The sequence below is a fragment of the Tenrec ecaudatus genome, chromosome 6, assembly GCF_050624435.1.
Source record: "Tenrec ecaudatus isolate mTenEca1 chromosome 6, mTenEca1.hap1, whole genome shotgun sequence".
Lineage (NCBI taxonomy): Eukaryota > Metazoa > Chordata > Mammalia > Afrosoricida > Tenrecidae > Tenrec > Tenrec ecaudatus.
In genome coordinates, this window is record NC_134535.1 from 56,639,671 (window position 1) to 56,665,315 (window position 25,645).

At 38.9% G+C, this 25,645-nt stretch overlaps 1 pseudogene; it reads left to right on the forward strand.

The window, feature by feature from the left end:
• The first annotated feature begins 22,678 nt into the window (after window positions 1-22,678).
• Window positions 22,679-25,192, forward strand: LOC142451407 (melanocyte protein PMEL pseudogene; annotated as a pseudogene).
• The last annotated feature ends 453 nt before the right edge of the window (window positions 25,193-25,645 follow it).

Here is a 25,645-nt window from a genome sequence, read left to right on the forward strand (position 1 = left end):
AGAACTGCCCCTGGGAGTTTGCGAGATTATAATTATTTACCAAAGCAGGGTGCCTCTTCTTTCCCCTGTGGAGCAGCTGGTGGTTTCAAACTCCAGACCTTACAGTTATCAAACCAAAATTTAGTAAATCTTATTGCACGTGGTGATGTCACATTTATAATTTTAATTTATGTTGTTGGAAAAAACGGTATTTGAAATGAAGAATCTAAAGATTTTACATAAGTCCATTGTATGATCTCCACTTTTGTTTTTATCACCTTTAACATATTTTCTGATTACTGATCACTCCTTTTGTTTTCTGCTTTGCATTCCATTTATCAGTAATCTTCAGTACATCTTGATTGCATTTTGATCAATTGCATGCTGAATAATTCCAATAATTTTTCAATTTCTTCATCACTGGCTTTAATTGTTGGTTTGTAAATTTGACTAATGGCCTTCCTAAAAGCAATATAGATATTATCCTCTCGCCGGTGGTGTTATACTTCAAAATAAAGTTGGAAATGTTTTTTTAGATGTTAGACGTGATGAAATTAATCTTGAATGTATCATTCCTGACATAATAAGCCATATGAATGTGTAGTTCATAATATCTAGTACTGCTCTGTGTCAGCTCACTACCTCCTATAGGGTATGATGATGTTAATGAATTCCATTCAGTTTTGCAGACTTTCTGTTGTTGTTTTCTTTCTAGATTCATGTATTGTATATTCTATTTTCTGATTATTAATGTATGTCTGCATCGGTTTCTCCTCACTTTGAGTCACTCCCCGTTAGCAAATGAAAGTGCAGGAGGTTTTGCTTTATCTGTGTGAGTAAAGGGTGACTGTGCTGCCTGTAGTATTCAAGTCAAGGGACACATTGTCACATACTATGTTAGACAATATTGCAGTTATTCATAAATTTTTCATTTGTTAATTCCTCAGAGAGGGTCTGTGGTGGCATAATGGTTACCTGTCTGGCTACTAACCACAAGGTCCGTAGTTCAAAACCACAAACAACTTCTCAGGAGAGACTGAACTTTCTATTCGCGTGAAGAGTTTCAGCCTTGGAAACTCACAGGAGCAGTTCTGCCCTTTCCTACAGAATCACTACAACTCAGAATCAAATTGATGGCAGTTTTTGTTTGTCTTGTTTTGCCTTTTGTTCCTCAGAAATGGACCAACTATTGCTTCTTCCTAGTCAGTTCTTAGTCTGGAAGTGCCACCGAACCTTATTCATTATATGTATGCCTGTTGTTGTTTTATTTATTTTTAAAGTAGTTTTGATAGCATATACTTCACATATCATACAATTTAATTTCTCAATGATATTTATAAGATTTGTGTGGTCATCACCACAATCAATTTCATAAAATTTTCTTCTCATATTTATTGTTAGGTCTTTGTCCCCAACCCCGCCAATCCTCCCTTACCAGGCCTCTAACTACTTACTGTCTCTACAGATCTACCTATCCTGGGTTTAATACATAGAAAATCATACACCACAATCATAAAAAGAAAACAAGCAAATCCAACAGCAATGAATAGCTCAATCATAGAAAATCCTCAAAGAAAAATTAGAAAATACTAAAATCTGAAACAAAGCATAGCGTGTTGCATTTTAATCTAGCTACCTCTGCGATAACCGACTTTGCAAGGCTCTTTGTAAGACCGCAAGGACATTCACATCTCTGGACTGTGATCAGATGGGCTACATAAGAGCCTTAATCCTGTGGGACCCCTGAACATGGATTTTGGATGCCACTATAATCAACAAGCTTACATAAGTGATATCACAAGTGGATCATTTTAAGAAACAGAAATTTATTCTTGCACAGAGTTTTGGCATCACACTGCACTATATCTCCCATATCTTCAATGATCTCTTCATGAGGGTGAGTGTTGAGCAGGGTCATGGCAATAGAAATAACTGTTCTTAGATTGGGGCAAGAGTTAAGTGTGGACAATTTGAAGGACTAGTTCCATAAATTCCAGCATCATAGCAACATGTCAGTCTACACAGTATGAAAAATTGATAGACCAGAGCAGTACAAAAATCCACTTCTGATAAAATGCCTGTGCTGGCTTCATAAGAGCATATAATAAAATGGTGTCACTATGAAGCCATCAGTAGCTCACTGGATGAAAGACAGGGCAGTCTGCACACGCACTTAGACACCTAATGAAGTAATTCCAGTGTGTCCTATGTAGTTTTAGGTGGCATTGAGTAGGTTCCAACCCACAGTGATGCTATGCACAACAGAACAAAATATCCCCTGATCTTGTGCAATCCTTACAATTGTTCCTGTGCCTGAACCCATTGTTATAGCCATGGTGTCAATCCATCTCATTGACAGACACTCTTTTTTGCTGCCCCTCTGCTTTACCAAGCTTGATGTCCTTCTTCATAGACTCATCTCTGAAGTCTTGCCATCCTTGCCTTAGCCGTACTTCTTCCAATACCGATCAGTTTGCCATTTATCAATTCGTGGTACTTTCACTATTCTTTTCCAGCACAATTCAAATGCATCAACTCGTATTCACTCCTCCCTATTCAATGTCTAGCTTTCATATACATGTGAGGCAATCGAACATACCACGAGCAGGCACAGTTTAATTCTCAAAGCAACATCCTTGCTCTCCACTACTCTTAATAGGACTTGGGCAGCACTTTATTTAACCAACACTTCCTTTGATCTCTTGACTGCTGCTTCCATGAACATTGGTTTGGGATCCAAACAAGACAAAATCCTTGCTAACCCCAACCTTTTCTCCATTTATCAAGATGTTACCTATTGGTCTGGTTGTGAGGATTTTGGTCTCCTTCACATTGTGTCATAATCCATATTGAAGGCTTTTTTTAAGCCTTTATCACCATCTGCTTCCATTACTCCTCGCTTTCAGCTAGCAAAATTATGCCATCTACATATTTTATGTTGTTAGCAATCCTTCCTCCAACCCCGATGCCCTGTTCTTTTTCATGTAGGCCAGCTTCCCGGATGCTTTGCTGGACATACAGTTTGAATAAGTATGGTGAGGGTATGAAAACCCTGAACACACCTTTACTGATTTTGAAACCATGTGATACTCCCTTATTCTGTTCTCACAACTGCCTCTTGATCCATGTACCAGTTCTTCATGAGCACAATGAAGTGTTCTGGCATTCACATTCTTTGCAAGTTTACATAAAATAGAATACCTTTGTATAGTCAATAAAACACAAGTAAATGTTTCTGGTATTCTGTGCTTTGCGCCAAACCATCAGCAATGATATTCCTTGTTCCAGAACCTCTTCTGAATCTGGCCTGAACTTCGGGTTGTTCCCTGGAATGTACTGTTGCAATTTTTGAATGATCTTTAGCAAAATTTTTCTTGTGTTTGATATCATGGATATTGTTATATAATTTGAGAATAATACTGAATTATCTTTCATTGGAACGGGCAAAATATGGACCTCTTCCAAGCAGTTGGCCAAGTAGCTGTATCCAAAAATTCTGACATAAATGAATAAGTGTTTGCAAACACTTCACTTGGGATTTCATCAATTTCTGGAGCCTTGTTTTTGACTAATATTTTCAGTGAAGTTTGAATTTGTCCTTCAGAGTAATTGGTTCTTGCTCATCTACTACATCCTGAAACAGTGGATTACTGACCAGTTCTTTTTAGAATAGCAGCCCTGTGTATCTGTCCCACATGCTGATGCTTCTTGCAACATTCAACATTTTGCCCGTACCATCTTTCAACATTGGAACTCGAGGCTTGAATTTTTAAGTTCTTTTTTTTTTTGGTGAAAGTTCTTTCAGTTTCAGATATTCTGAAAGTGTTCTTCTCTTTTGTTTTTTTCCAATTGTAGATCTTTTCACATTCCTTTATAATATTTGGCTTTTTCCTCTCAAGTTTCCCTTCAAACCTGTCTTTTAATGACTTTTTGCTGTGCTCGTTAGTGATGTCCTTGACGTACTCACACAGCTCATCATGTCTTCTAGCCTTAGCGTTCATGCATTAATCTATCCTTGATGTGTTTCTGAAATCCAAGTGGGATAGATGCAATGTCAGTTTTTTCAGCTCTCAGGTGTCATGGAGACAATACCAATTCATAGAAACAATATTCAAGCAGAATGAATACTATCTGTTCCTACACTAGCCTCATAATTGCTGCCTATAACATGTCTAAACATTGTGAGATCACTACCTGCCTTCCTTGATTCTAAGGAGCAGTCTTGCTATATTTAATCTGAAACATAATTTTTGTTCTTATTGAAGTTCATGATATATTCAATATTTGGCCATGAGACAAAAGTATTGGTATTGCATGAATTGTTTCCTCCCAAATATGTCAGTTTGACTGCCCATGATTCTCTGGTTGGGCAGTTATACTATTATATAACATTTCAGTTTCATAATGATATACTATAGTGTGAATTGATATGATTAACTAATAAGGGTATAGTGAATGCAACACCCTTAATCACAGCACAGCCCTATTTCATATAAAGGGAATTTCCCTCCCTTGTAATCTTAAATTTTTAAAATTTTTATCAGAGGTAAAATGGAGAGAAATGAGCAAATATTGGAGGGACCTATTAACATCAAGAACGAAGAGCTAGATCTGAGTAAATTATTTGGACTATGAACACCTTCAATGTGATACCCCTAGAGGCAGCTGAAGATTAATGCCAAGAGTAGGTGAGAGAATAAATTTCTATTAATCACTTGTGATAACTACACAACTAATAATCCAGACACCTAAGACAGGCATTAATGTTTCTTTGAACATTTTAAATTTTTGCTCAGTTTTCCCATGTGTATGAAGTAATTATAAATACCATGACTTGCGTCAGACTCATCTTACTCTCCAAATAAATACCTTTACTCCTTACTTTACAGAAATCAGAATTGACTAAAACATTGTTTTTTAAATTTTTGGGGGGGTTTCCAACAGATTTTTCCCAGTATAATATGAGTTGTTACCCCACCAAAACTGATTTTTCCCAAGCTATGTGTATTATTCAGCATAAGCTAGAGAAAAAAATCCAGAGATATTCATATGTGGATAACAAAGAATTTTATATAAAAGATCAATTGTATATTGAGAAAACATCCCAGTCCAGTCCAGATCAAATTCTTAAGTCTGATTTTAGCCTATTTCTCTGCTACCAGTCCATAAATTCTTCGTCAGACTCATACAGCACATACAAAGATTCCCGAATGCTGGAAGATCACAGGCCGGTGAGTGGAAAGTCCTTTGAATCCAATGGTGGTGTTCTCATATCCGGGACTCTGGCTGCCATCAGCGTGGCTTCATGTGGCTTGTCAATAGGAAGGTGAATCAGAGAGAGAATATGGCCCACCTCTTCTGATGGCAGAATCAAGAGAGAATAAGTTCTCAGAATCCTCATGAGAAGGCTACTCCCCCAAAGGGCATCATTGGCTATGACCTGATTGACAGGCCAGACTCAATCCCTTCACACATAATTAACTCAATTATTGACTCACTCAAGTTGACACGATTTTCTGTAGCTACCACACTACGTATTTAATTTTTTTACAAAACAATCTTATCACCTCCAAACTACTCTCCAGTGTGCTTAATACATCTGTCAAGTCTGCAATTCCATTCTTGAAATCATTTTTCAAATTCATATGGTTGGATAGCTGATAACACCTCCCTAGTTGTTTTCTTCACATCTCTTCTACATTTTCAGATCACTGTCCCTTCATGTCCCTCTGCATTCGCAGAAACAGGAAGTTGCTGTGACCAGAGAGAACCTTCCCAGGTGATGCCACTGGGTACAGTAACTCAGAGCAAGTTGCTAGATGCTCGCCAGTGAGAAAAATGCAAATTATGAAAGCTTCACCCAGCAGAGCTTTTTTTCTGTTTTTCGGGAGGTACCCCCTGTATGTCATTTGATTCCTTGACTGATTCCTTTTACTTTATATATATATGCATCTCCTGGCACTTATTTATTTATTTATTCATTTTATTAGGGGCTCATAAAACTCATCACAATCCATACATACATCACTTGTTTAAAACACATCTGTATATTCATTGCCCTCATCATTCTCAAAACATTTGCTCTCCACTTAAGCCCTAGGCATCAAGTCCTCATTTTTCCCCTCCCTCTCGGCTCCCCACTCCCTATGAGACCTTGATAATTCATAAATTATTATTTTGTCATATATTTCCCTATCTGACATCTCCCTTCACCCACTTTTCTGTTGTCTGTCCCCAGGGAGGATGTCACATGTAGATCTTTGTAATCGGTTCTCTCTCTCCAACCCACTCTCCCTCTACCCTCCCAACATTGCCACTCACATCACTGGTCCTGAAGGGATCATCCACCCTTGATTCCCTGTGTTTCCAGTTCCTATCTGTACCATTGCACATCCTCTGGTCTAGCCAGACTTGCAAGGTAGAATTTGGATCATGATAGTGGGGGGGCGGGGGGAGGAAGCATTTAGGAACTAAAGGAAAGTTGTATTTTTCATCGGTGCTACATCGCTTCTTGACTGGCTCGCCTCCTCCCCCAGACCTCTCTGCAAGGGGATCTCCAGTGGCCGACAAAGGGGCTCTGGGTCTCCACTCTGCACTCCCCCCTCATTCACGGTGGTAAGATTTTTTTGTTCTTATGATGCCTTATACCTGAGATGAGCATTGGTTATAGATCTGTGAAAGTCACCTCCTCTGGTGTCAGTTTAAGGATTAAGAGCATAGGGGTGGAGTCTAGGCTGTCAATCTGGAGATAGCCAATGAGATTTCTGTGTGGGCATGTCCTTCTCCTGAGAATTCTTTGAAATCTGGTACTTCCTTCTTGGAGACAGAAGACAGCTCTCTCTCTGCTACTCCCTGGGAGACATTGCAGAAGACAAGCCACATGGATGCAACCAGACCTCTGATGTCAGAGAAGCCACATAGAGACCCCTGCCAGCACTGAGATGCTTACAATGGCACCGGACCAAAAATTTTCTACCTACTATTATCTTTTATATTCGGCCTGTTATCTTTTATATTCAGCATCATTGCCTGTGTTTCGTGAGTCTGAAGAGGACTTTATAGATTGATATCCAACATATGACCTAATATAGGACTATGGACTTGATCTGGACTGGGCTGGGATGTTTTCTCAATGTTTAATTGCTCTTGTATATAAAACCCTTTCTTATACACATATGTGTCCATGAATTTGTTTCTCTAGTCTACCCAGACTGACACAGATCAGTAGTTTTTCTGTTTTATTTGATGCTGCTTATTGGTCCAGTTATGATAATTTTGTTTCATGTAGAGCTGTAATATGTACTAAAATTATCATTTTTCATTTTCATGCGGATCTTCCTGCCCTCTATAATTTCAGAGAGCAAGATTGTGAATCTGCATATCCTAAAATTGTTCATGAGTCTTCTTCCAATGCGTATACCCTGATTTTCTAATAAATCAGTTACTCAATTTTGATTAGCACGTCATATATATTGAATAAGTGTGGTGGAAGGATCTTGGGTTAGGCATGTAAAACTAAAGTAAAATGGTTATTTAAGGGATAAAAAAAAGATGGTGTGGCAATTACATTCCATCAGTTTTGCAGTTTTCCTTAGCATCAATTGCCATGAATGGTCTCAAGTCATAGTCATCCCAGGCACAACAGAATGGAGACAGTGAGATCCACAGTCCCTTCTTTCAGACTCAGACTCAAAGTTCCAGTGAGCTCTTTCCAGAACCACAGCACCACTTAATGCTCCGCTGACAGGCTGGCACAGGCTGCCCCCGAGGCTCGCTGGGTGTGAATCAAATCCACAATTTCCCACATGGAAATCAAGAACTCTACCACTAAACCACCTCTTGCTTCCAGCGGTGGTCTTACTCAGGCATACCTACTCGGACTCCAGCCCAGTAGATTATTGTCTGGCTTCAGTAGTGAGTGGTCAGTATTCACGGTATGTCTCTCTCTGTCTCTCTCTGTCTCTGTTTCTGTCCATGCACACTCATGGACAGAAACTGTAACTTTGTATGAGAGTTTAAAGCTGTCTTTGTCCAGCGGAGCTGGTTGTGGTTTAAAACTGCCACCCCTGCAAGTCACAGCCTAGGAACCACTGCACCACCAGGGCTCCCTTTGTGGGTTAACTGCTGTTAAATATTCTCTTCTACTTCAAACTAATTGTTCAATTGCTTTTTTTCATACCATTCATATTTGAAAAGTGTTGTGCCAATTCAAACTTTTCTAAAGGACTATTGACTGATTAAGTATGGGCACTTGCTTTTTATTCTTGAAAGTCTCATTGAATTTTGAGGATATTCTAGTGTAAAGCTTATGCCAAATCACTCACTCACTCACTCACTCACTCACTCACTCACTCACTCACTCCTCTCAGTTGGAAGCAAACTAATAGTGACCACAGAACAGGAGAGACCTGCCCCTGTGGGTCATAGTGGGATTGAAAACATGACATACCAAAAGACAGTTTATTATTTTATACAGCTAACACTTAAATAAGAACAAAAAAGAATTACAAAAAACTATATTATAAGCGTTTTAAAATATTAATGAAAAATATTTAATGAAACCTAACAAAAGCAATAAAACTGTTATTTAAGATGTTTCCATATTGCTTGATTGGCATCCTCTCTTGGAATGTTCTCTTCTTTAGACCAGGCATCATTGTCTATATGATTTATCTTTAACTGTCTTTTCACTGATTGTTTGGCACCTTTTCACTTTATAGGTTTGTTTACTGAAGTAACAAAATTCAATAAAAATGTAGTATTCTATCAAAATTATAATGATTTATGTAAAATAAATAACAATTACAAGCCTAGTTCGATCTAATTTTTATACCTATGGCACTTAGAATATGCTGTTGCACAGAGGAACCTTATAAGAGAGTAAGGAAGGTAAATTCATGATTTTCACATTGGAGGGCTACCCAGACACCCGCCTTAGAGAGGACTCTGTTACAAGTGCCTTTTTTAACAACAGGTTTACAGAATTTATGAAATAATCGGCATCAGTTTGCCAAAGTGGTGCAAGCTGGCTGAATCCCTCCCACTCCTATGGATTTCTGAGATTTGTCAGGAGTAGAAAGTCTCACGAAGCTCCAGTAGAATGACTGGTGGTTTCAAACTGCTGACCTGGTTTGCAGCCCCATGTATAAGCACGGAGTCACCAGCGTTCCTAAAACTCATGATGGTGTCTGCCTTTAGTTACTAAGTCGATGCAATCTCTCTTGCACTACCCCACCCCCCTTTTCCTGGAGACTAATTCATTTTCCTGTTTTATAGTTCACTGAAGCCTTCAGTGGTCACTGAGTCCCATCCATCTTCCTTTTTGTGTGCCTTTTCAAATCTTACACATTTAGAGTAGATGGTAGAGATAAGTGAAATCTGTAAACAAAAGCCCCACACTGGATAGGCAATATATGCCACAGACATATTTAACAGAAATGAAAGAAGACAGGTTTGGGAGTGATAGATACCATGAATAGTGGTATAGCACATCCCGTGACCTTGAGAAGAAAATATTCTTTTACAACATAACTTTGATGGATATTTTCAGAATATCATGTTCTTAATGAGTTAGAATACATCCGCACCATTTAAAATATTTTTGTCTTGTTTAAGTTTGTTTGGAGTTATTATTACTCTTTGTCCAGCTCATCCTCCCTGCTATACATCTCCTCCATCCCATGTCTTTTCAGGCTTTAACACCCATATCTTTTGTGGGAATACTTTTCTCCTTTCATGTCTGACGTGTGTATTTTCTGACAGTGCCTCCTTGGTTTTGCATTTTATACGTAACGCTTATTTGAAGTTTTTAATCTTTAAAGCTCCTAGAGAACATTACCTAATTAATCCTCCCTACAGTCTCATAAAGTCATTATTAGAATTTCTACTTTTTTACACACGGGGAAACAGGCAAAGGTTAAACGGCTTACCAAATAATCCCAGAGAGTGAGCTGCATGCTGGACTGAGCCTCATTGCTCAGCTCAGTTCATTATGTCATTGCTATATTACTTCCCCATATTTTTCCAATATAATTAGTTCAGTTAAAAGCTATTCCTTCAGACGTCAGCCTCACAGTGAATTTCCTTTTAAAAATAATTCTTCCATTCTTAGCTCTTTACTATTATTTTCCTATAACTATATATGAATATATATGTTTCTCAATATTAGTTTTGTCCTGCTTTGTTAATATATTTATTTTTAATTATAAAAGTCATTTAAAATGTTTTTTCCATATTCTTTGTAACTTCCATGAAATATATGTATAAGATAATTAGCTAATCCTTGGCCAGAATAGAGAAAGCAATAGATTTTATATGCTGAATTTGAAGACTGATGCTGTTTATTCTCCAGAGTAAACAGTTTATAACAGCATATATAATTAATACTTTCAGCTGCTAACTGAAAAGTGAGATGTTTAATACTATCCAGATATGTCTCTGAAGAAAAGCTTGGCAACATACTGAAAATCAGCCTAACGAAGCTCTATGATGTACATTTCTACTGTTATACATATGGGGTCACCATCAGTTAGAATGAATTCGACAACATTTTCCCCCTTATTTTAAAAGTCTGCCTAAGTTGATCAAATAATTTAATACATGTGAGATATAATGATATATTATCTCTGTATTTAAAAAAATAGAAGATGTTTTGCTTGATTTCTGTATGGATTATATAGAGAGCAAGTAGAGCACATGTCACCGCATCTGTATAGTTCTTTTTGTGTGTAGTTATTTTTAAAAAACATCTCAGTTGCCTTTTCAAATATTAAGGTATATTTTAACACTTTAAAAGGCAAAGAGTTTAAGTGGCCAATCTTATCAGTTCTCACAAATTTGAAAGAAAAAAAATAGCAGATTGAAAACTATTCAACTGGAATTAAAGATCATCCAGAGAAGAAATAATTGGCATTTCTATTATATATACTTTCACTCTCCATAGTGTGCATAGTGGATGCTGACAGGGCATTGCTGTGCCAGCTTGGCTACAGAATAGAGTGCATTTCAAAGGCGTTTATTTGTCAACCACTCGAAAAGTATAGCAAACATAGGATTTTTTAATTTTGAAAACAGGAATGAAGAATATATATATATATATATATATATATATATATATATATATATATATATATATATATATATATATATATATATATATAATAGTTAAATTGTGTGTCAACTTGGCTGGGCCAGGATTCTCCAATAGTGTGATCTAACATAATCACACCAACTCTATAATGGGGTCTTCTGTGAGTATCTAAGTAACTGTAGGAAGAATAGGGCGGATTGCTTGCCTCTTAATTAGGTCACACAACAATTGAAAGGTTTCATCAGGTGTGTGGTCTGTGAGGAATTAGCTTTCCTTCTTCTTCTTCTTCTTCTTCTTCTTCTTCTTCTTCTTCTTCTTCTTCTTCTTCTTCTTCTTCTTCTTCTTCTTCTTCTTCTTCTTCTTCTTCTTTGCATGTGATTTATCAACCTAGGAGTTACTAGCAGATAGCCAGATTGTCTGCCTACCTTGGATTCATTCAGCTCTTCCTCAATCAGCTTGTGGTCTTCCTACTTACTGGTTTGTCTTCTTGCTTCCTAATTAATCTTTCTGTTTCCTGATTCATTGACCTTGACTTAATATCTGACCCATGGACTTGAACCAGACTGAACTTCACTGCTTCTACAACTATGTGAATATATATATATCCTGTTTCCCCGAAAGTAAGACAACCTCTGAAAATAAGACCTACTTGTAGTTTTGCCTCTTGCTGAAATATAAGATATCCCCCCAAAAAATAAGACTGCCCTGAAAATAAGCCCCCCGAAGCTACTGTAACTTTGGACCGTAGCGCCGGGTGCCACCTCAGCTCACTGTTTTCCTCAGCACAGCTGGAGCAGACAGGAAGTGTGAGGTCTCTTTTAATAAAACAATAAATGTGTACCATATTTTTCTTTATGGAAAAATAAGACATCCCCTGAAACTAAGACCTACATCTTTGGGGGCAAAAATTAATATAAGACACTGTCTTATTTTGGGGGAAACAGGATATATCTAATATCACTTTTTGTTTCTCTGGAGAATCCACACTAACACAGTTACAGAGAGAAGTGACACACCTAACACCCAGTAGATCCATTTAGTCTTTTCAGGACAATAACAACATTGTGGATCGAGCTGCCAATTTCAGCTGGCTAAACAACTGAACCGAATCAGCTATTGGTGATATTATTGATTTCTCAATTAGTAGTTTGAAAGAATGGGAAAAAATGTCCACAGGCCAATTACATCACTTACTCTATGACTTGAAATGTATAAAATTTATAATCCATCAGTCAAATTATAATAGCCAAATAAAAATATGACAATATAAAATAAGAGAAATCCTTCTAAGAGGTTAGAGTCTCAATTCATCACTGTATTTAGATTCTCATATTAATATAAAAATGTTAAACCCATTTATTTGTTAATATTTCTTGAACATTCATGTTTTGAAAATTGTACTCAAAATTGGTATTATGATAAAAAAACTGACATTTTCTATATTCATATAACCACCATTTTTAGTCCTAACTTCAAAGTAATTGTCTTGCATGATCATGTGAGTGCATATGTGTGCATGCATGGTCTCACACATGCATGTATTTCATAGCAATAAACAGAGGAACCATTGTAAATCTAGGGAAAAAATCTTAAAACCAATTATAACCTTAAGAAAGAAGCAGTAAATAAAATCTGTTCCTATTTAAAAGCAGAATGTGAGTTAAAATTTCAAAAATTCAATAGTTTTAGTTCAGGTTCCCAGAGGAGGTTATGAGATGAAGATTTATGTGCAAAGGATTCATTGAAGAAGAGCACCCTAGATAAACCAGGAGGGAATGTGGGAAGTAGAGCAGAGGAGGAGAAGACAAGCAAGAGTGTGATATCAGAAATTCCCATTCTGAGGCTAACCCACAAGTAAAGTTCTGTAGTGTGTATTGTGCCTCAATTTTCCCACCCTTAAAATGCTCCAGTGGATCACTCACCAGAATATATAAAGTCTTAGCCACACCATTCTTCTGAAATAGCCACAAGAAGTTCTCTGAAGGAAGTTCCAAGTATGTTCTGCCTATTTTCACAAAGTGAGAATACTAGAAAAGAAAATTTTCAGAAAAAAATGTACTGACTACTAAAGCAGGGAATTCAGTCAATGAAACTAAGCCTGGCTCTGAGCTATTAGCATAAATTTTGCTTCTTACAGACACCGCGCCAAAGAAACAAGGAAATGAGAATGTGCATAGGAAAAGGTACATGTTCCACTATTAATTCTCAGAGAAAGATGGCCTAAGGAAATGTTCTCCCCGGATCATTAGTGTAGCGGGGGGAGGGGGAGGTGGAAATGAATGCTTTAGTCTAGGGGTCAAAGCTTTTCATCTTGCCAAAGAGACAGCTACTAATTATGTGGGTTTTTCAGAAAACTCTTAATCTTTTATAATGCCAACATAAGCAAACAAAAATAAACTAGGTCTATATGCCCAGACCTGTGCAAGGGACTCAAGGGGACCGAAGTCAGGCACTAATAATACCCTATCACCCTGAAATTTGCAGAGAAGTAAACTGAGCTACTCAGTAGGCATACTCAGGGGTAGAGAAAGAGCTGAGCAAAACAATGAAAGTGAAGCTCTATCAAAGCATCTCAGAGAAGGGAAAATAGTTCAGTGCTTATCTACCCAGCTTTTGAAGGCTGGAGTTGTTGATAGAAAACAAATTCATCTGGAAAGTCATTACTAGTCAGGGCAGATGTTAATCTGAAGGGGTCTTTAGCACCTCTGCACCTGTTATTTTGTCCCTTTCTTCTTTGTAGATATAATGCTTTATTCAAGTTTTTCTCATTTAAGACTTCTAAAACACTAGGCTAATTATATTGTTCTTTTCATTAACCCCTTATAGGGAATTCTCATTGATCCTAGTAGACAGTACAACATCCTTAATAGGGCTCAAACTCCCTGGCAGAGAGAATGAAGCCGAATGATTTCCCACGTTGCTGAGTAAAAAATAAACCAAAAATTGTAAAGTCAATTTTAATCATAACTTTATCATAGGGCAGAGTAGAATAGCTTATAGAGGTCCCCAAGGTTGTAATCCTCTGGGAGCACACTGGCCTGTGTTTCTTCTATGGAGAAGCCACTGGAAACAAGCTATCTCAGAAGCAGGAGCAGAAGAACTCCATGACCATCAAGAAAAGAGGGTCATCTACGGCGAACATTCCTGATTCCTGTTCGCAGGGGCAGAGGCATGACAAGCCACAGCCCCAGACCATGTGACAGAGCAATGGAGCAAGCTGAGACCAGGAGTCAGATGGAAGGCTTCCCAGCTCAGGGAGTGGAGTAGCAGTGCTCTTTGGTCGTTTGTCAATGCTGAAGGAGCTTTTTAATGCTTTTCTGAGCAGGACAAAGGCCAAGGGAAGTTGCTAAATAGGGAAAGGACCGAAAGATATCTGTAGGTTTAGCTAAAAAAAAAAAACGATGCTGTGGGCAAAACGACTATATGCTTAATGTTTCTGATCCTAATCTGATATAACCCATAGGTTCCTAACCTCATTTGGCCACCTATGTTCCTTTAGGGGGCAAAACAAATTCCTTCTGCATGCGAAAGCCCATACTCCAGGATGAAGTGTAGCCATCCACTTTTGCACTTTCCCTGGATCATTCAATGTCCTAGAGGGGTTGGAATCATCTTTAGGAATTGCTGATGCAACCTATTAATTTCTGTAAGAAACTTGCATTAACTGTCACTTTAACTCCCAGGGGAGGAGATCTAGCTTATCAGAGAGGTTGTTTTCTTCTCAGCCAACTGGAACTGAATTCTATGGCTACCCATTTATGCTCTGCCACACTGCCATCTGACTCGGGTAAATTTCCTGAGGTCTTTTCAATTACGGCAAGTCGATGCTCCCCAAGCTGGCTCCAGCCCCTAGACTGTGAGCACAAGGTAGCTCACAGTGCACGGAGCTGTGGTGTCGGGTCTTGTGACTAGCTTTCCGTGGTTCTGACCACTTTTAGACAGAAGCCTGCGGTCATCACTGCTCGCTGTGCTTACTAGATCGCTGGCAGAGGCTTAGTCCAGAGCCCATGAGCCCAGCACAGTGAACCCAGTGTGTTTCGGTGCCTTCTTGGTTTGCTTTGTGAGTGGAAAATTTTAAAAAGTGGGGGTCTGGGCCAGACCCCAATACAATGATTCTAATGCTAGGACCCAACCTCCCAGTCTCGTTCACCTTACCTCTTAATTTTCTCGTCTGGCAGCAGGAGTTCTGGGCAGGTAAATCTACTTAGAAGCTATCTTCCCTCCCAGGGCTCCTCACAATTCTTAATAATAAACTTAGTATTTATTTTTCATACTATTTACAAGATGGTGTCAGGTTGGGATTGTAAGAAATTCAGCCCCTTTTTCCAGAAAAAAATGTGTATCCCTTCAAAAGTGCCAACAATATGCTACATAATAGAAATAATTCCTTCAACACAGTAAATGATCTTATGAGAAATTAGCATGTACACCTTCTCTCATTGGTAGTCTATATCATCAAAACTAATATACCACATATACTTGAGTATAAGCTCACCCAAATATCAATCAAGACACCTAATTTTACCACAACAAACTGCATACAAATTGTGCGGAAAAACCTCAGCTTATACATGAGTATATATGGTATGCTGTCTTCTAGACTCAGGATGATGGTGGGACCTTCTTAAGCCTATTTACTCTAAAATATTCACTGACTGACTAAGTATAGCAATAAATAGCAATATAAAACCCAGGATCTTCGCAAGACTGAGGGCTGGGGGACACTGGGTCTAAGGAAACAAGTTGCAGATGGGTGTGCTCCCTAGCAACTGTTTCCATAGTTATCCTAAACACAGCAAGCTCTGCTTGCCCACCTTGCTCTTCTGCCATGTCTCCCCACTCATTAAGCATAATTTTACTCAACAGCAAAGACTGATAAAGGAAAACCTTCTGATGAACTCTTGATTGCTGTGAATGCCTTCAGCATTTTCTTTGCAGCCAGTTATCAAAACAATGATACGGTTATAGTGAGCCATTTTAGAATGGCTAAAAAAAGTAGTTATTTATTTATTTACTATTATCATGGGTCACTTAACAGAAATGTAGAGTTTTAGATTTCACAATTTGCTACATAGTTTTATGAAAATATCCCTTCTTTATATTATCTAGAAATACATTCTTATAAGAGGTAGTAGTACTGGTAATAAGAGCTGTGAAGCAGGAAATTATTCATAAATAGGTTTTTAATATATATATTTTTTTCAGGCAAGCTGTTTTATGGTGAAATAACCTGGGTAATCCTACACAAATAGGCAAAAAGTAATCTTTGAGTATATTATATCTATTTGTATCATAAATCAGATTTTAAAAATTATTTTGGTAACAGTTACATTATTACCAGTTTATGCCAATTTTTCTTACTGGTTAGATGTTCCTGAGGATTTAAAATAAAAATTATACAAATTAAGATAGTTCTTTTTAACAGACACATTAAAGTTTTAAGCAGCAAAGTTATACATAAGTGAGACATTGTTACTCTTTTCTAACACGTCTTTGTAAATGACAATAGCTATTACTCAATAAATGTATGTTTAATAGCCAAGTGTTTACTAAACAAGTTCAGGTTTGCTTCCTAAACCCTTCACTGTGAAGTAAAGAAAATTCCCTGGCCTCTCTTTGTTACATGCCCTCCTTGATGCCTCAATATGGTCAGACACCAATGGAATGCTAGTTTCCAGGGCTCACCTGAGCTTTCCTTTGTAGGTTAAGAGTTCTTATATGCACAGAAGTGGTTCCTCAATCTCTTCCCACCTCTATTAGGCTTTGATAAAACTGACACACCCTCAATTTCCTCAAAACATTTTTTTTTCCGTATTAGGTGAAAGTGCTCTAATTTCAAAGCAAATTGCAGGTTTTGCTACTGTTCTTTGGAGCCACTGAGCCAACTCTGACTCACAGTGACCTAGGTTCAACAGAAGAAAACACTGCCTGGTCCTGAGCCAGGCTCCACCTTGTCTTTCTGTCTGAGCCATTGTTGTACACATACCCGTCCATCTATCAAGGGCCTTCCTCTTTTTTGCTTCCCCTCTACTTTACCAAGCATGATGTCTCCAGGGACTGGTCTCTCCTGGTAATATGTCCAAAGTATACGAGAGTAATCCTCAATGACTCTACTTCTAAGAAGTACTGTGACTCTACTTCATCCAACAGATTTATTTGTCCTTTTGGCAATCCATAGCACTTTTAGTATTCGGTGCCAGGACCATCATCCAAATGCATAGATTCTTCTCCAGTTTTCCTTACTTACTGTCCACCATTCACATGCAGTTGAAGCATGATTTCCAGTACTTTAAAGAGGTCTTGTGCAGGAAATTTACTAATAATAGGTGTCATTTGACCTCATGATCTTAGATCCAAGTACCACAAAATCCTTGGCATCTTAAATATGTTCCCAATATAACATGATTTTCCTATTGGCCGGGTTGTATTTTTGTTTTATGTTAAATTGCAATCCATACTGAAATCCAGAATCCTTACACTTCATTAGCAGGTGCTTCAAATCCTCCTCACTCTCAGCAAGCAGGTTGTGTCATCTGCATATTGCAGGTTGTTAGTAAGCCTTCCTGTAATCCTGATGCTGAGGTTTCTTTCATATAATCCAGCTTCTCAAAATTTTTTGTTCAACATACCGACTGACTAAAAATGACGAGAGGATACAACTCTGACACTCACCTTTCCTGCTGTTAAACTATCCACAGCTGTTTGCTCAAATACCTCTTAATCCATGCACAGTCTCTGGGTTCAGATGAGAATATGAAACAAAGGATATCATTGCTGATGTCAGATCAATGTTGGTTTAAAACAGAGAATGACAGAAAATCAGAGAATAACAGAAAGAGGGTTATCTGTGTTTATTGACTATACAAAGCCATTCAACTGCGGATGATAACAAACTATGAATAACTTTGAGATGAATAGGAATTGCAGAAGAGGCAATGTTACAGAGCTCTCTTAAGGTTGCCAATGAGTGCTCATGAAGAGAGTCCAGCTAGCATAGTGAATAAGTGTTGGACGGCTAACCACAAGATTAGCACTGTGAAACTACCAACTGCTTTGTGGGAGAAAGATGCGTTTTCTACTACGATCGAGTTAGTCTCAGAAACCCCAAGAGGCATTTCTTCTCTGTCATATGGGATGCTGAGTTGGAATCTACTAGATGCGAAGGAGTTTTTGAGTTTTATACGAATGCTCACCCAGATGCATGCCACAGCAGTATAAGCTTCACCCTGAAAGACTCCATTCTGAGTCAGAATCTACTTCCTCCAATTAAATGCCCAGAGGTATCCACCTTCACAACCAGCCTGCTGCCCCCAAACTCTCAGTTTGTTTTCTCTGAGAGCTGGGAAGTTCGCTGCTTTGTCTCACGCTCTTCTCTTCGGCTCATAGTGAGATTTCACCCTCTCCCAATTTCTTCTGCTGAGATGGTTCATGTTATATGCAAAAGGATGGCCTTCACAAGTATCCTTGAATGCCTGAATTTTTAATTGCAGGATTTTTTTTTCTTCTTTGCTTTCATAGTTATCAATATATATATAACAACAAAAATATATTAAATTTGCAATGTTTTTTTAAATGTAACCAAATTGTCACATTCGTCCATGGATTTATAATGTAAGAATAAAAAATGTACCTTCATTTCTATATTATTTTTCATCTTATTTTATTATTAAATAAACAACACAAACTGAAAACACATTTGATTTATAAAATATAATACAAAATTTATTTGTTTATAATTTTAGTTAGTGTGAAATTGAACAAAACAATTTTTTTCTTTTGTGATACAAAGATGAACTTTGCATTTGCTGCAGAAAAATACTGGTGCACTCTTGCAATTTATAGTTTTGCATCTTCCTTTGTTTGTGACCTCAGGGTAATGGTGAAGTATCCTCTTCCAGGATACTTTTGGTGGCAGGACCTCTTCTCTTTTTGTAAGCAAACTCAACATCAGGAAAGCTAGCAGAAGGTTCACCTCTTTTTGTTGGTCTATCACCTTTTCCTTCAAGAAGAAGAGCTTCGGCGATGCTCATTTTGAACTCTTGCAGACTTTGGATTGTTTGTAAGTGAAGGCTCTCTCAGTCTCTACAATAAAGTAGCCAAGGGTTCTTTCCAGCTCTATAACAAAGAGCCAAGTGAAGGCTCTCTCAGTCTCTACAATAAAGCAGTCACATCTATAAAATGAAAAAAAAATAATTTGGGATAATATTTTTTCGATCTGATGTGAATTCTGAACAGTACAGTTAGTGATTCTATCAAATCAAGCAGTGCACCTCAAAACTGCTCAAGTTCCTGCTTAATCAGTGCAAGAGGTTTATTAGGATTTTGCAAGATTGCATAAAGTTTTGATTGGTCGACAATATGAGTCATGATATCCTTTGAGAAAAAAGTGTCTAAAATATTCAACAGGGCGCTTTACTACCTGAGAAGAATCTATTTGTCCTAACCATTCAGGCATAGGTCTAGCTGTACAGTCTCCAGAAATGTGCCGCCAAAGAGGAATTCGTCGATTGCTTGATGTGGATGGCTTTGAACTTGTAGTTATCGGATTTGTTTCTTCAACTTCAACAACTGAAGTTTCTAACTCATCTTCACTAGTATGATCATGACTAACGACGAGGGCTTCTAATTCATCCAAATCAGAATAATCGGGCGTATATTCACTTCCTATCATGGGAAAATAAATATTGTTATCCAAATAGTTTGAATAGCAATATAATTAAAATTTTATATATTGTAAAATAAAAAATTAAAATATAATACACATTTTATTTACCAATTTCATCCATATTAGCATCTGGTTCCTTGTCTGAGTCTGTACCGCTTCCATCTAGGTCATAAATTCGCCGTTTTCCATAAAACAAATCACAGTCCATGCTGTGGTAAATTTTGGCACCGTCGGTTCAAAAGACGAACTTAACAAATTCGTTACGTTTTGAAAAAGCGGAAATATATCATAAACAATGTTTTTTAATGAGTATTATACCTTTGACATAAAAATTAAATTTTACTGAACATATACTAAAAATATCAGCACTAAGATTTCACTAGATTGAAAAATATCGTAAAATGCACCGAACGCCAACGACCACTTAACCCCAAACGCACGATAGGTCAAAACATGTGCCTCTCTTCAAGCATCTAGCCGCTAACGGCACGCATTTGTCCTAGCAAAGTGCGACGATTTCATCGACATCGTCGTCGGCTCCAAAAGCTTTATAATTTCGGTACCAGATACATTTTAATTAAATGTTACGAGAACTTCTAGCTCGGCGTTATATGGTTAACAATATTTCACTGCTGGATCCTATCACTGTCTCCCTACACCTGCTCTACCCAGACCCATCGGGAAAGGTTCATTTGGTGGAGATTATAGAAAAGATAGCTAGAAGAGTCACATAAAATGATCCGCTGCCTGGATAAGAGTTATGTTAATGTAATAAATGTCCAGGTGGATATGATCCCAGTGGAAGTTCAATCACTAGTCATAATGATAATAATATTCAATTAATGTTATGGAGTTCTCAGTGTGTACCACTGTACAAAATAAACATTCCACCTGTACCACATGTAGGTCTGTCATCTCCCCATAAAAGGTTCACTATGCCTTAATCCATCAGTCTTAGTTTGAGCAACTTGTCAAAAGTCACTCCGTGTGTATAAAATCTAGAATGACAGCTTGAATCTCCTGATTCTAGATCTTTACAACTTAACTACCATACTACCTATATTTCTGGCTGTTTTATGAGTAATATGAACATTGGGTGTTTTCATCATTTTGATAATTTGATCCTAGAGATTCTCAGGCAGGCAGATCTTTAATACAACATCACGTAGTGTTCTAGATTACTTGTCCGGTAGATAGGGTAATTACTCAGCTTCCATTTAACTTTTAGTTTGTTTTTTAATTGTAAATAGTTGAGATATTTGTTCAGGATCCATATAAAACAAACAAATAAAAATTTTGTTACTTTAAAAGTCAATTCAACTTAAACACACTGCATATAAAAGAAAATCTATAGAGAATTCTCAATAACATTATCCAGTTGTTTGAAAATTCTGATCGCCTTACATGTTTCAACCTTACTTATTTTAAAGATAATTTGCCTTTATATTTCGGGCACCAGTATGTGGAAATCCATTTTGTAATCAATTTCTCAGCTCTTTCCTCCTTCTCCTAGAGGTGCAGCTTTTACAGGGCAGATGTGAAATATTGGACTTGATTCTCATTATCACCTGCTAATTACCTACTGTGAAGAATGTGTTACCTGATAATGACACATTGTAAAACATTGATCTAAGCTTTCCCTGGCACACAGAGGCAACAGTGGGAATGTCTTTGTTTTCAGTGACTCCATTGACACAAGTGACAGAAAAACTTTAGGGCCACTTAATTCCATAAAACAAAAATTGCCTCTCTATATCATAAAAAAAGAACTACATTTCATCATTGATGGTTTTCAGCATAAGTTCACGAGAAAAAAATCACCTTCAAATGTGGGCAATGTGAAATAATTAAACAGATATACAAGACCTGAGATAATATGTTATTGCCTAACTCAATTGCCTCAAACTCATTAAACTCATTTTGCATTGTATTCGTATTTTGTGTTGTACATATTTACATATGTTCATACACACGCATACAGTAAAGATGACCTCCCCTTTAAAGTCAATAGGATCAACTGAAAAGAGGAAGATTCTCAACAAGATGGATTAAAGCAGTGTTTGCAACAATAGCCTCAGAAATGCCCACAATTGTGAAGCAGACATAGAGGCAAGCGGCATTTTATTCTGTTGTATAATAAATATATTACTGTAAGTCAGAAAACCAGCAAGGGACCTACCAACAACACGGAACCCTAGCTATCGCAATAATAATATATTTTTGAAGAGTGAAAAACGTTTTTAAATGCTAGTTTTTAAGCATCGTTTTATGTGAATTGGGTGAAGGTTTACATAGAAATTTAATTTTGCATTTAACAATTCATACATCTTTTGTTTCATGGCGTTACTTCAATACCCATAATATAGTAGTATCTCACTTTGTCTCGGCATTTTTTTGTTTCTGTCATTTCTCCTTTCCTAACACTTCCTCTCTTCTGAACGTTGTCCTTATACAAATACTACCCTTTAAATCTCAGTTGAGTGTGTATTCTAAAGTTGCACCTTGACACGTTTGGTTGGTTGACAAGTTAGCCTTGCGAGGAGGCCTGAAGGTTGACCAAGGGCCATAGTTTCGGAGGTCCTCCAAGCCTGTATTTTTTATGATTTAAATTTTTATACTATGTTTTCTCCAACTCTTTTCAGGATATTCTAATATGATAATTTTCAAAGCAGTCCAGAGTGGCAGCAAGGCACCATGTCTAAGGGTCATGGAAGCTGAGATCCACATGTTCCAATGGGTCATTGGACTAATTGCTTCCATGCCTCTTTGCTTTTCTTCAGCCCAGTATGTGCATGTCGTCCATAGTTAGTGAGTCCCCTTCCCATCCCACCCCATCCCGCTCCGACTGTTGGTAGGTCCCATCTAGCTGATTCTAACTCACAGCGCCCCTATGTTCAGTAGAAGGAAGCCCTGCCCAGCTCTCCCCCATCCTCAAAGATGTTCTGATGTTGGAGGCCATTGTGGCAGCTACTCAGTCAGTTCTTCTTTTGAGGAACTTCCCCCCTTTGGCTACTCCTGTACTTTACCAAGCACTGTACTCTTCTACAAGGATTGGTCTCTCCTGACAACAAGTCCAACATAGGTGAAGTAGAGTCTTGTCATCCTTGCCTCTAGGGAGCATTCTGGTGTTGGTTACCACGCCTGGTAACCATAACATTGTGTGTGTGTAAGCTGTTTCTTGACTTTTTTTTTATCATAGTGGTCTTATTTAGTATTTGTCCTTTGTGGTCGACTTATTTTATTCCTTGTAGTGGCCTCTATTTTTATCCATGTAATATGGTATTTTGGACATTCATCATTATTCCTTGCGTCGTAGTCCACAGTGTATATGTGCTGTATTTAGTTTATCTATTCTTCCTCTGGTGGAGATTTATGTTATTTTCATATTTCACTATTATGCATAGTCTTAAGCAAGAATATTTATCTTTCTATGTCTCAGCTCTTATTTCTCTGAGATGTATATATTCCTTAATATAGGTAGCTGGAGCATATGGTAATAAACGCCTAATTTTAAAATAAATATGGGAATAATAAAAATCGTATAATAAGCAGCAACAGATAAGTCATCATAAAGAGCAGAATAAGGATCTGATTGAAAAAATCAAATAAATTACTGCCCTTCTTCACATCAGGCTGGCAATCACTGAATAACTGTACATTGCTCCATTATATATACAACTGATTTATTTCAAGATTAAGTTAACTAAAGCTCAGAACCAATGTCTGGAATAGGCAACTATACAGAGAAGGGACAGAAGTCCAGGCATCTGACTTCTGGAGAGGTGGCCGGGTGGCTCTGAAGGTCAGTAATGAGGGGCCTACTTTGCCCAAGCATGTACTTCTTCTTCTAGCGTGCTGCACATCCTGGAAAGCCAAAAGGGACTGCAGGATGGGCAGGCCTTCTGGGCTAACAATGCTCTCTCGATGGGAGCCAGGTGCAGGAAGGATGGCCAGGGTACCCCCCAGACCCTGACACTGCCTGCATCTTCCCTGGTGGTGGGCCCTGCCCATCTGGCTTATGGTCTCTGAGGAGAAGTTTTGTTTCTGTCTGGAAGATCCAGGGCCAGTTCTGGCAAGTTCTGGACCCAGTGTCTGGGCTGAGCATTGACACAGGCCAGGTGGTGCTGGGTGCACATACTATGGAAGTGACTGTCTCCCACCACCATGGGTCCAGGAGCTACGCTCGTGCCTCCTGCCTGCACTCACTCATCCCTTACCAGGACTCCTCAGGTGCTTTTCTTCCTGAGCGTGTCCCAGCTGCTGGCCTTGGAGGGGGTGGGTAGAGCAGATACTGAAGAATCAGTCTCTGATCTTTGGCCCCTGGCTCCATGACACCAGTGGCAATTTGACAGGGGCTGACCTCTCCTACACCTGGGATTTTGGGACACTGATCACCCAGACACATGCAGCATACGCACTTGGAGGCTGGCCCAGTCACTGCCCAGGTGGTACTGCAGGCTGACTTTCCTCTCACCTCCTATGGCTCCTCTCAGGTCCCAGGCACCACAGAAGGGTACAAGCCAACTACACAAGTGCCTGGAACTACAGCTGAGCAAGTACCCACTGCAGACATTATAGCTTGTATACTAGTCAGGTGCCAACCTCAAAGCCCTCTAGAGCCACAACTGTGCAAGTGCCAGCCACTAAGGTCACTGGCACTACATCTGGGCAAGTACCAACCTCAGGGGTCCTAGACATCACACCTGCAAAGGTCACAGGTACCAAACCTGCAGGACCCTCTGAAACCATAGCTGCAGAGGTAGCAACTACAGAGTTAGTAGAAACCACACTCGAGGGCTAGCCAGCCCTGAGCCTGAGGCTCCAGATGCCAGTCCATTGATGCCAACAGAGGATATTACAGGCTCCAAAGCCCCAAGCCAGAAGGCACAGCCGTGTTAATGCTGGTGAAGCAACAAGCCCCCTGGATTGTGTTCTGTATCAATAAGTCTCCTTCCCTCTTGAGAGTGCCAAGGTCCTGCCAGCTGGGCTGTCCAGCGAGGCAGATGTGTTTGATCTGTTTCCTGCTAAGGCAGGATCCCCAAGGAAACTTGTATGATCATCTCATCACCAGGGTGCCAGTCCCTGCCCAGAGGCTGTGCCAGCATGTGTCACCTAACCCAGTTTGCCAGCTGGTTCTGCATCAGGCATTGAAGGATGGATTAGGAATCTACTGCGTTAATGTTTCTGATGCCAACAGCCTGGCCATGATCAGTCCCCAGCTTGCCATGCCTGGCCAGGAAGCAGGCCTTGGGCAGGCTCCCCTCTTTGTTGGTGTCTTGATGGTCTTGATGGCTGTGGTGCTTTCATCGCTGATATATAGGTGAAGACATAAAACAGGGCTTAGTTCTCCCTCTTCCTCAGCTGCCACATGGTGCCATCTACTGGCTGCCCCTGCCCCGGGTCTTCTCTCTTGCCCTGTTGCTGAGAGCAGCCCCCTCTTCAGGGGGCAGCAGGTCTGAGCCCTCTGATGTGATCTGATCTGGCATTGGCAGCAACTCCTATCATTCCTCCCGCTCTCCCCTTGGAGACCGCTGTCATCTCAATTAAAAAACAAACAAACAAAACAAAACCCTGGGGTGCTTTTACAAAAGAGAAATACCCATGGTTATTCCAGAACAGTGAAATCACCTCTGAATGCGGGATCTAGTAAGATGTAAGCAATTAAAAGGCCTTTTTAGTGCATATCATGTGTAAATGTACAAGATATTTGGAAAAGTCTATTAATTGTGGTTTCAACTAGTTCCCTTATCATTAGGTGGGACTCTGGGTGGCATAGTGATTATGCGGTGGGTGGCTAACCACAAGATCAGCAGTTCAAACTACCAGGCACTCCTCAGTAGGACGACAAGGCTTTCTGCTCCCTTAAAGAGTTCCCGTCTCCGAAAGCCATGGGGACAGGTCTGCCCTGCCTG